The sequence below is a fragment of the Macaca fascicularis genome, chromosome 8 (genome assembly GCF_037993035.2).
Source record: "Macaca fascicularis isolate 582-1 chromosome 8, T2T-MFA8v1.1".
Classification (NCBI taxonomy): Eukaryota; Metazoa; Chordata; class Mammalia; order Primates; family Cercopithecidae; genus Macaca; species Macaca fascicularis.
In genome coordinates this window covers 120,698,883-120,711,556 of record NC_088382.1, presented here as the reverse complement: position 1 = coordinate 120,711,556, position 12,674 = coordinate 120,698,883, and the positions used below count along the sequence as shown (strand labels likewise).

The following is a 12,674-nucleotide window of genomic DNA, read 5'->3' as shown; positions in this document are numbered from 1 at the left end:
TTGTTCCTTTATTTTCAGAGTATTTCTTTCATTCATTCCCTTATAATCTGTACTCTGACATTTCAAAGCTACTCAGCATCACATTTTTGCTAACTGAGCTGTGACTGGTTGAGAAGGTAGTCAGTTAAATGAAGCAACAAACTGACACACAAGCTTCCTGAAGCTCTCACTTCCATGAGTGAACTCTCTTTTGGTATCTACTTGCTTTTTTTATTTTTTAACTACTAAGACAGAGATCTCCTTTTTTGCATTCATAATTTAGCTTTGAGTCTCATATTTTGGGGAGACTGCACTGATTGGGTTCTCACAGTTTCTGTGGTTCTTGCACAGACCCTTTCATGCTTCTTTTCAAGCCCTGAATTCTGATTTTATTGCCTTTAGCAAGTAGTGCTATGACTTTTCCTACCCCTGGTTTATCTTGGTTTTGGAAATTGAGTTGTGCCCTCAAACTAATAAACAAAAACTGTCAATAAATATCACATTCAGTTGCATTTTCATACTTAAATTATTCTACAACTTCTGTTGCATATTGGATACTTTCCAATGTCTTTTACTTTTTACTAGTTTTTATATTTGTTTTTGCACACTGATCACATTGCTATTTATCTCCTTTGGCATTACCAAAAGTCCTGTCTCTTTTTTTTTTTCTTACAGACCATGTTTTCATACCTTCATTAAGGTATATTTCTGTCTAAGTCCATTTGTGCTACTCTAACAAAATACCACAGACTGGGTAACTTATAAAAAAACAGAAAATGATTTCTCACAATTCTCAAGGATGAGAAGTCCAAGATCAAGGTGCTGACAGGTTCAATCATCTGGTGAGGATTCCATTTCTGCTCTCAACATGGCACCGTGAACTCCGAATTCTCCTCAGGGGATAAAAACACTGCGTCCTCAAATGGCGAAAGGCAGAAGGCAAGCTGGCAAATTCGTGTGAAGCCCCTTTTATGAAAGCCCTAATCCTACTCACAAGAGGAGGAGTCCTCATGATCTAATCACCTCCTAAATGTGCCATCTCTTGGTACCATCACATTGGCATTAAGTTTCAGTGCCTGAGTTTTGGAGGAAAAATATTACTATAAAACTTACAGCAACTGATATAAAAATTCACATACAGTATTTTAGGAATACATCTTGAGTTGTGACATATGCATGCATCCATAAAACTATCACTACAATCAAGCTAATAAACATTTAAAAACCTCAAAGTTGTGTCCCTTCTATATTTCTTTCCCCCATTCCTTGCCCTCCTATTCCAGGCAATTTCTGTTCTGATTTCCATGACTACAGATTAATTTATATTTTCCAGAGTTTTACAGAAATTTAATAATGCAGTATGGACTATTTTATTTAATGTTTTTACCTCACTTATTTTGTGATATAGCCACATGGATACTTTTATCATGAGTTTACACCTTTTTATTGTAGAATGGTTTTCCATTTTATGAATATAACATTATTTATCTATTCATTTACCTGTTGATTGGCATTTAATTTATTTCAATTTTGGGGTTACTATGAACAAATTATATGCAAATTTTCTTTAATGACATAGACTTTCATTTATCTTAGGTAAATATCTAAGTGCAGAATGGCTGAGTCATATGGTTTTGTGTATGTTTAATATTTTAAGAATCTCCATATTGTTTTTGAAAGTAATTGTTTTAAATTCCAAGCTTTAGTGCATAAGAGTTCCAGTTGCTCTACATCTTTGCCAATACTCCTTTAAATTATCTTGATTAATTAGTGGTAATGGTATCATAGGAGTATCTATATATCAAATTTTATCAAAATGCACACTTTAAATGTAATTTACATACTATAACAATCATTAAAAATGTGAAGACTACTTATTTCTATGAATTACAAAACCATTTTTTCTGTGAACTACATCTTTAAGTTTTTAAATAGAAGTATGCATTTATTTAATTTCTGCAATGTGTATGTGCTTTTCCCCCACACAGTAATTCACTGTTCGGTATAGGCTGTACCAGATGAAAGAAAAATGTTTTCCTTACGTGGCAAGCTCTGCATTTGCTTTTTTGTTTGTGTGTTTGTTTTGGACTACAATAAAATTGTGTCTGTAATGAGAATAAGAGTCAGAAAATAATTTCCGAACTTCGCAAGCCTCTGATCCCTAACTCAAATCTCCTGCTGGGTTATGCCACGTTGTTGATCAACAAATCTTTTACAGGCTTGGTGTTAGATTTTGATACATGGAGAGGGTGAGGAGCATCTAAATACAATCTGCTGCCCCTGAATAGGTTACCTCCAGCCTTAGGCAGCATTTTACAGCTACTCAGTGAGTTACAAACAGCAAAGTTTAAGGGCACATTTTGCTATCCCCACAGGCAGCCAGAGAGCAAGAAAGATGAGCAACATCTGATGCTCACTACTTGGTTTTTCAATGCAAAATGTACTTGAATATCTATTGTAACAACCAGGAGGAGGGTGTGTTCCTGCCGATAGTTGACAAGGAATCTGTTGCACTGCTGGAGGAATTCTTATTCTAAGTGTCCAAGAAACAGTACACTGCCCAAGATGTTGGATTTGAAAGTAGGGAGCTTATGCTAGACATCTGGTAGGTGAATCTACAAGCAACAGTTTAGAAACTCTGCCATCAATAACCCAGGCTATTTCATTCCATTTGGAACTCTTGTACTTTTAGAGTCATTCAAGCTGCAACATGACACCCTAACCAATGCGTATGTACTCTGCAAATTAGAGCTTCACCATTATTTTCAAATATTTTATGTGATAGCTCTTAGAATTATTAGAAAAAATAACAGTATCACAATTGCAGTGAAAGAAAAAAATAAATTTGGGGATTCTTTAAATGTAAATTGTGTGACATACAGAATGGCTGTAAAAATGGCTTTAAACCTGTTACCATCTATTATGAAAAAATGTTTTCTCAGTGGCAATTCTCAAAATGTTTGCAAGACTATTAACAAAAAGTTTATAAAAACAATTGTGTAAACCCAGTTCAAGTAAAATAACATATAAAATTGTGTTAATGGCAGCAAATGTGTTTAATATAATTTTGAAAAATCTTTATCTGGATATTTCAAACAACTTTTATTTTGATAGCTATCTTAACACTTTACATTGATCACAGTAGTATAGAATCAGGAAAATTAATTGATTTAATTACATTTATTTGTCCCACATAGACATGCTCCATATAGATAATCACACGTTCTCTATAATTTGTTACAGTTTGCCATCCATTTTCTATGGATGTAATCTGAAATTTGAGAAATACTATCCAAGCAAATGTAATACCAAATAATATCTCTTGAGATTATTCTTGTTACTTCCAGTCACCTGTGTGAAGATGATAATCTTCTGAATGTTCTCTTTAACTGACATTGCTCATCTTAAAAATGCAGGACCTCTTTGACAGAAAGGTTGTATCCGTTTCTCATTTAGAAATTACAAGATGACCCATCTAGAAAAGTAAGGAGGTGATCTGAAATATTGAGTTACTTTCCTCAAGTTTGAAATTGTTGGACATTCAATTAAATCATGTTTTTTTCCTAAATAATGTAATATAGTTTGAATGTTTGTCACCTCCGAATCTCATGTTGAGATGTAATTCGTAATCTCGGATGTGGGGCCTGGTGAGAGATGATTGGATAATGGGGCAGATTCCTAATGAATGGCTTAGCACCAACCTCTTGGTGATAAGTGAGTTCTTGGCCAGTCAGTTCACATGAGATCTGGTTGTCTAAAAGAGTCTGGGACTGCCCCCTTCTCTCTCTTGCTCCTGTTTTAGCCATATAATGCACTGGCAGCTCCTTCACCTTCACCGTGATTGTAAGCCTCCCGAGGTACACGCAAGAAGCAGATGTCCCCACCGTGCTTCCTGTACAGCTTTCAGAGCCATGAGTAAAAACAAAACCCCCTTTCTTTAGAAATTACTCAGCCCCAGATATTTCTTTGTAGCAATACAAGAACAGACTAGCACACAATGGAAACATAGAGCCAAATATTAAAATGGATTTCTGAAATAGTAATAAGGAATAATTTTTTCGATATTAATATTTTCCTCCCTAAAAGTGTGTGCAGCTTGCTTCTTAAAAAAAAAAAAAAAAAAAAAAAAAAAGAGCACAGTTACACATATCTTGGTAAACTTCTCAGTTCCTTATCTTTGGTTCCATCTTCCTTCCCTATTTCTGTAAGGGTAATTCCATTCCTCCAGTTACTTAACTCAAGCTACTTAGTATCATATTGACTCGTCTATTTCCCTTATATTTATCAGAAAATACAATTGATCAGAAAATACCAATAGCTCTACATTTGGAGCTATCTTGCCTGCTGCATTGCTAATATTCAGCACTCAGGTGTGATTATTTAGCACTTGAATTACTGCAATAATCTCCCAACAGATTATCCTATGTCTTTTCTTATTCCTTACAGTCTATTCTCAACAACAACTAAAAAGCTAAGATCATAATGTGTAAATTTGTCATATCATTTTATTCTTTGTTCAAAATCCCACACTGTCTTCCATGTTACTAAGAGTAAAAACAAATTCCAAACTCCTAATAATGATTTATTTTAGGCCAAGGAATGATATATCTTATTTTTTTAACCTTATGACATCTTTACTAATACACAAATTAGGTCACAATGTTTCAACTATTTGGAACTGTTAAAATTTCCAGCAAATACAAATAATACCCACATTAGGGGATTTGATTTATTATTCCCTTTGCCTAGAATATTCTATTCCCAGATATCCACTTATATTAGAACCTCTCCTCTTATAAATCTTGGTTCAGATGTCACCTTTTCACTGACTCTTATCAAGTTCTCAGCATTTCTGTTACTTTTATGGCTATTAATACTTGTATAATAGAAACATAATTTATAAAAATATGATTTATTTTTATATGTATTTACTGTTTAATGTCTGTTACATTAAGAGGGAGACACTATGAAGAAAAATAAATTATTTGATTATTTTACTCATTGGTGGATTCCCTGCACATAGAAACATCTCTTACCTAGACAACCTACTGCATACGTTTCTTCTGAATAGATGAATAAATGCAGAGATGAACGATGCATTTTAGAAGGAAATGTGTCTTTCTAGCTCATTTAGTGATTTAACCAATGATCTACTCAATTAGATTTCATTTAAGAGTCAGAAGAGGAATATGGAGGTAGCATTTCTTAAGTATATCTCTGGAATAGCCGAGTGAATTTTTCTTGTAATAATTAACTTTTCTCTGAAGAAATCTCTGAAGAAAAATGACTAGAAATAGAAATTTATACATATTTGGTCTTATACACAAAACTTAAACACAAAAAGAGTAGAGTTTAGAGGAAAACGGATAATACAGAGTTCTGACTTAGCACATGATTTGACTAAACCCTATGGCGTCAATCACAAGGATGTGGAACTATGAGAGAAAAAACAAACAAACAAACAAAAAAAAAACCTAAAATCACAATTTAATTTAATTTCTCTCCACTCAATGAAAGATAAGAAGGACTTTGCTGGAATAAGTAATTTATACTTCAAAAATATTTATTTTCTATAAGGCAGTAAATGTTAGAGGAAGATTTTTAAGTTCTAAATCTTATTTTACAAGAAGAAAATGTAATCAGGTGAGTTATTAGGATAAGCATTTACATTCAAGGAGACTACTCAATAACTGCTTATATTCCACATTTTGCCATGATACTATTACTACTTCTCTAAGAATGCTAGTTCCCTCGGAAATTGATGCCCTCACAATGGGCTTTTCAGAGAAATTTCTTTCAGCTGCTGTTTCTAGAAACAGTTTTAGTCACTTCCTTCCTATAATTCTTTAGTCACAAATAGTTGAAGATTCTTAGAAACTTGATGTCTTTGCATTCATAAGAGGCAAAAAATAGCAACCTCTCAGTTCCTTTCTCCCCTCCAAACTGTGATGTAGTCACGTCTAATTTGACCACTAGGAAAGTGACAACCTGAACAAACAGGTCACAGAGAATTAAGACTTTTTCTCTAACGGTACTAAGTGAGAATTGATGAAAATCTTCTATATTTAATTATTTAAAACTTATGCCTACCTAGAGGCACATACTATTATTCATTATTCAGTGATAAGGATATCTAGAGAGATTCTATAAATTAATGAAGTTTATATAATTAGAAGATTGGACAGTCAATATTCAGGCCCACGTTTCCCTGAGCCAGACAAAATGACTCTTCCCCTCCTGACTGCATTATCTGCAATATTTGGATATAAATGAATATGTGGTCCTACCAGGCTATCATGTCTACCTTGTTTTTCCACATGAAGCTTAGGCTATCAGTGTGCCCAATCACAAGTCAGGTTCATAGAAAAAAATTAAAACTTCATCTTTAATAGCTGTATAACTGAAAGACCATTAATTAGCTCTAGGAATTTTAATAAATTTGAGAGAGATTTTTCTTGAGAGCAGGTTAAATATTTTAAATTGTAGGCAAAGTACTTTATGTAGCAGTGTCGAAACTTCTGAATTAAAGACCCAATTAAAAATCTAGACAAAATAAAACATTCCTATAGATAATCGCTAATTAATATGTCATGAAAATTGTTACTTTATATGATTAACTGAAATACTAGGCAATTAAATAAAATTTTGAAATCGATAGACTCCAGGTAGTAGTGGTGAGGGGGGCTGCCACAAACAGTACCCATCTCAGCAAGCAGTCTCTGTCCAACACAGCCACAGCAGATACAGCCAGCACATGTTCAGCCTTGGAAGCCTCTTCATCCTGATAGCTCTGAGATTCCCTTGCCCACTGAGAGATACCCTGTGGGATATAACCCACTCTGACCCCTAAGGCAGGACAAATAGGACCAATTGGGACTGACTAGTGAGAGCCACAGTCAGAACCACTTAAACCAAGCAGACAAAAATAGTACTGCAAATGTTTGGAACTTAAATTGTCATTGAAAACAGTTCAAATAAGCAGGATAAACATGCATGCTAACCTAAATAGGATACCTGTCCAATATAATAAAAGATTTATATAGTGCCAAATACTTCCTAATATAATAGGTAAGTACCCAGGATATACTTGAAAATTCTTCATCATACCAAGAACCAAGAAAATCTCAACTGAATTAAGACAGGACAATTAACTGTCATGGACACAGAAATTAAACAGCTGTTGAAATTTTCTGACAAGGATTTTTAAGAAGTTATTATAAAAATGCTTCAACAATTGATTTTTGTAATTGATTTTCTTGAAAAAAATCAGAAATTCAGAAATTCTGAGTAAATATTTTGAAGTTATAAAAATAGCTAAATAAAAATTATAAAACTAAAAACTAAATACCAGATACAATTTTCTAGATGAACTCAAGATGAGAGTAGAGTTGACAGAGAATAGAATCAGGGAACTTGAGGACAGATCAACAGCATCCATCCATCTGACCAACCAAAAAAACAGATAGGAAAAAAAAAAAGACAGGAACATGTGAAAAACAACAACCAAGATTCAACATTTATATTATTTAACTTTCAGAATAGAGAAATACTGTAATGGTTAAATATTTTCTTATTTTATTTTATTTTTATTTTTTTAGACAGAGTCTCACTCTGTTGCCCAGGTTGGAGTGCAGTGGCAGGATCTCAGCTCACTGCAATTTTTGCCACTGGGTTTCAAGCTATTCTCCTGCCTTGGCTTCTCGAGTAATTGGGCCTATAGTTACACGTCACCATTCCCAGCTAAGTTTTTGTATTTGTTTTTTTTTTTGTAGAAATGGGGTTTTGCCATGTTGGCCAGGCTGGTCTTGAACTCTTGAGCTCAAGGGATTCACCTGCCTCAGCCTCCCAAATGCTGGGATTACAGGCGTGAGCCATTGCGCCTGGTCTGGTTAAGCATTTTCTTTTTTTTTTTTTTTTTTTTTAAAATTTATTTATTATTATTATACTTTAAGTTGTAGGGTACATGTGCATAACGTGCAGGTTTGTTACATATGTATACTTGTGCCATGTTGCTGTGCTGCACCCATCAACTCGTCATTTACATCAGGTATCACTCCCAATGCAATCCCTCCCCCCTCCCCCCTCCCCATGATAGGCCCCGGTGTGTGATGTTCCCCTTCCTGAGTCCGAGTGATCTCATTGTTCAGTTCCCACCTATGAGTGAGAACATGCGGTGTTTGGTTTTCTGTTCTTGTGATAGTTTACTAAGAATGATGGATTCCAGCTGCATCCAAGTCCCTACAAAGGACTCAAACTCATCCTTTTTTATGGCTGCATAGTATTCCATGGTGTATATGTGCCACATTTTCTTAATCCAATCTGTCACTGATGGACATTTGGGTTGATTCCAAGTCTTTGCTATTGTGAATAGTGCTGCAATAAACATACGTGTGCATATGTCTTTATAGCAGCATAATTTATAATCCTTTGGGTATATACCCAGTAATGGGATGGCTGGGTCATATGGTACATCTAGTTCTAGATCCTTGAGGAATCGCCATACTGTTTTCCATAATGGTTGAACTAGCATTTTCTAATTTGATGAAAAACACAAACCTACAGAGTTAAAAATCTGAACGTACCCCACACAGTTAACCCCCAAATAATGCCAAGAGATGTTTAATTGTATTTTTAATACAATTTTTGAGACAAAAAAAGAAAGAAAAAATCTCAATTCTGTGAGAGATAAATGATGTGTTACCTGTAAGACAGTACCAATTCTAGTAAGAGTAGTTTCTTCATCTGAAGCCGTAGAGGCCAGAAGAAAGCAGTGCAACATTTTTCAAGTGTTAAAATAACTTTTCAGCTGTGAATTCTATAACTATCAAAACTATCTTTCAGAAATAAAAAGTAAATAAAAACATTCTCAGACAAAGGAAAATTAGATTGCTTTGTCAGTAGCATATACCTAAAAGAAAGTTTTCAAAACAGAAATGCAATAATAATATAAATAATTTTGAAGCATCTGGAAGAAAAAAAGAGCAACAGAGCAGAAATATGTCTGCATAAAAGTAGTCACCTCTTCTCAGGAGTTCTATAAATTGTGTTTGATAATAATAATTAGATTATAACACTAGATGATACCCATCACAATAATACTTAAAAGTGGGATCAGTAATTGAACTTAAATGGAAGTGACACTTTATTGAAAGTGGCAAAACATCAAAACCATCAAACTGTAATTAATCATATATGTAAATCATACCCAGGGCGACCAGTAAAAAGAAAACATACAAAAAAATATAATGAGAAACACAAAAAAACCTGTTAAGTAACTCACAGGAAGGCGAGAAAGAAGAAACAGTGGAAAAAGAATCAGAAGAAGCGAAAAGCAAATAATGAGAAACAAACTTAAGAGAAAAAAAAAATTCTGGTACAAAATTTGAAATCTAAAACTGAAATATTAGAAAATAAAACAATCTTTAGCCAAAACAATCTAAGAAAGAAAAACTTAGAGTTTTTAAAGGGTAAACAAAATAGAAGAAGGAAATATGCTACATTATTAAGGAAACACATTTTAATGGAAGACTTTTAAAAGTAAATCCAGGTAATGTATTTTGTATGTGGCTATAAATATTTGAATGAATACTGTATTTTCCCATTAGGAACTTTTTAAGCCTATTTAGAGTTGTAATATCATCCCTATATTCTAATTCTAGAACATTTTCAACATTCCCCCCCCCAAAAAAACAAAAAATCTACATACTCATTAGCAGTAACTCCTTATCATTGCCCTTTCCTCTCCACATACAACTACTTGTATGGTCATAGACAACCATTGCCTATAATAATCAATTGACTAATCAATTGCCTGGCATCATAGTCAATCATTAATCTACTTTCTCTATACATATATAGATTTGCTTATTCTGGAGATTTTATATAAATCAAATCATACATTATACAATCTTTTATGACTGGCTTATTTTATTTAGAATAATGTTTTCAGGGTTCATCCATGATGCATCTTGTATTAAAACTCTATTCTTCTTCTTTTGGAATAATATTCCATTTATGAATATATGACATTTGGCAAATCCATTTATCAGTTGATGGATATTCGGGTGGCTTCTATTTTTGGCTACTATGAATAACATATGAACATCCATGTAAAAGTGTGTCTGTTTGTTTGTTTTTGGTGCATATATGCTTTTCTGTCTCTTGAATATACACCTAGGAAGAGATTCTGTGTTTAACATGTTGATAACTGGCAAATTCTTTTCCCAAATGGCTGGAACATTTTATAATCCTACCATCAGCGCATGAGGCTTCCAATTACTCCACATTGTCTCCACAGCTTGTCTCCTTTTTAAATTATACACATCCTTGTAGAGTCCAGCCCTACTGGTTCCATGGGTTTTTTCTCTTCACGTACAGAGATGAAAGATCGTAGAAATAAAGACACAAGACAAAGAGATAAAAGAAAAGACAGCTGGACCCGGGGGACCACTACCACCAAGACACGGAGATCGGTAGTGGCCCTGAATGCCTGACCGGGCTGCTATTTATTGTAAACAAGGCAAAAGGGGCAGGGTAATGAGTGTGAGTCATCTCCAATGATTGATAAGGTCATGTGAGTCATGTGTCCACCGGACACGGGGCCTTTCCCTTTTGGGTAGTTGAGGCGGAGAGACAGAGGGCAGCTTACGTCATTATTTCTCCTATGCTCTTGTCAGAAAGATCAAAGACTTTAACACTTTCACTAATTCTGCCACTGCTATCTAGAAGGTGGAGCCAGGTGTACAGAGCGGAACGTGAAAGTGGACCAGGAACGTGACCACCAAAGCGCAGCCTCACAGGGAGACCGTTTAGACCTCTGGATGGTGGGGGTGGGCTTCACTGACGTCAGGCCTTCCACAAGAGGTGGTGGAGCACAGTCTTCTCTAACTCCCAGGGGGAAAGGTCCCAGTCTGCTAAGTAACGGGTACCTTCCCAGGCACTGGTGCCACCGCTAGAACAAGGAGCTCTCTCGTGGCCCTGTCCGGGCGTGACAGAGAGCTCACACTTGCCTTCTGGTCACTTCTCACCATGTCCCTTCAGCTCCTATCTCTGTATGGCTTGGTTTTTCCTAGGTTATAATTGTAGAACAGAGATTATTATAATATTGAAATAAAGAGTAATGCTACAAACTAATGATAAATAATATTCATATATAATCATATCTATATTCTATTTCTAGTATAACTATTCTTATTCTATGAATTTTCTTTATTATACTGGAACAGCTTGTGCCCTGGGTCTCTTGCCTTGGCACGTGGGTGGCTTGTCGCCCACACATCCTAGTGATTATGATGTATTGCTGTCATTTTCATTTTCATATTGACTATTTTTGTATTGCTTAAATGTACTTGACATAGGAGTGACATTTTGAAATAGAAGACTTTTTAAAACATGTTTATTAAAACAAGAAAGAAGGACTAGAAAGAATGATGCCAAAGGGAGAGAGCTGTATGGTTAATACTAAATTAGTACTCTTTTCAGGCTTAGGAAAATCCAATTACCCATCTTACTAAAGATACCATTTGCTTTCTTTTAGCCCATTCAGACATGTCAAGGAAATAAAACATTATTTTCATATATTTTCTCATAAAATGAACTCAAGTATATTAAATTATGAGATACATTATTTACACATAATAAACTAAAAGTCTAAAATAATACTACTGTATTTATTTTACAATTTTAGATTTCACTGGAAAACTTCATCTGAAGCAGATTTTCTCTATATTGTAATGTATTTCCAGAAGAGCTGAACACATATCCATCTCTATTAAATATAACTATTTAAAAAATTTTTCTGAACCCCCTAAAAAAAACACTTAAGAAAGATGTTCTGCAAAAATCATCCGCGAAGTTCTCCAATTGAGGAGGCAATGGGGTCCACTCCTTCCAGGCCTTTGATCCTAGAACATGTATTGTATCTCCTTCGATTTTCAATTATCATCTATTTCTTGAGGTCGTTTTATGATACCCTACGTGCCATTTAAAATACTTAATTAGTCTTTCGTAAGCCTTCTAGATGTCATACGATATTGTAATATTTCTGGATACAGCTAACTCTTCAATACTCATTTGCATGACTAAGATAACCAAGCAAGCTTGTAGCCTGTTGAGGCCTTTAAGGAACTGTAGAGTTTTGGGAGATATATTGCATACTCAGAGCATGTGAATGCAGCACAGACACAGAAGGAACCTGAGCTTTAGTAAATTAGAGAAGAAAGATAAAAACTGGAAAATGCTGTTGAAAATTGCTAAATGATGTAAAGTAAGACCATAAAAATAGATATGAATTGCAACAGTGAAATTCCTATCTACATTTCTAACTGGACATTTATCAGGACTGATTTAAATTAGAATAATCTCTTCTCAAACTAAATATTGATTAGCCTTGTCTTGTTCATTTTCCAAAGTTAGCATTTTACTTGGCAAACATGATTATGTTACTCCACTGCTAAAACCATCAATTAGCTTCTACTTCCTCTAATCTACCTATCAAGCATATTTATTTGTTATGCCAGGCATTCATTTTGTGAATTATGAAAAATGCAGTGTTTCAAAATGTGTGTACATCAAAGATCCTGCATGACCTTGCCGGTGTTTACTTCTCCATTTTAAGACTATTTTTCTTTCAAACATTCCAAACTTCAGATCTTACATTGCAACTCTATCAAGAAATTGCATGGGGACTGGAGTCA

The 12,674-nt window shown here is 34.5% G+C and overlaps 1 long non-coding RNA gene across 1 annotated transcript in view; it reads left to right on the top strand.

Moving 5' to 3' along the window:
• LOC102135612 (uncharacterized) overlaps positions 1–12,674 on the top strand; it is a 112,382-nt gene extending 99,708 nt beyond the window's left edge. The window contains exon 4 of the long non-coding RNA XR_006700488.2: positions 12,498–12,674. This is a non-coding gene — a long non-coding RNA (uncharacterized lncRNA). The remainder of the gene's footprint in view (positions 1–12,497) is intronic.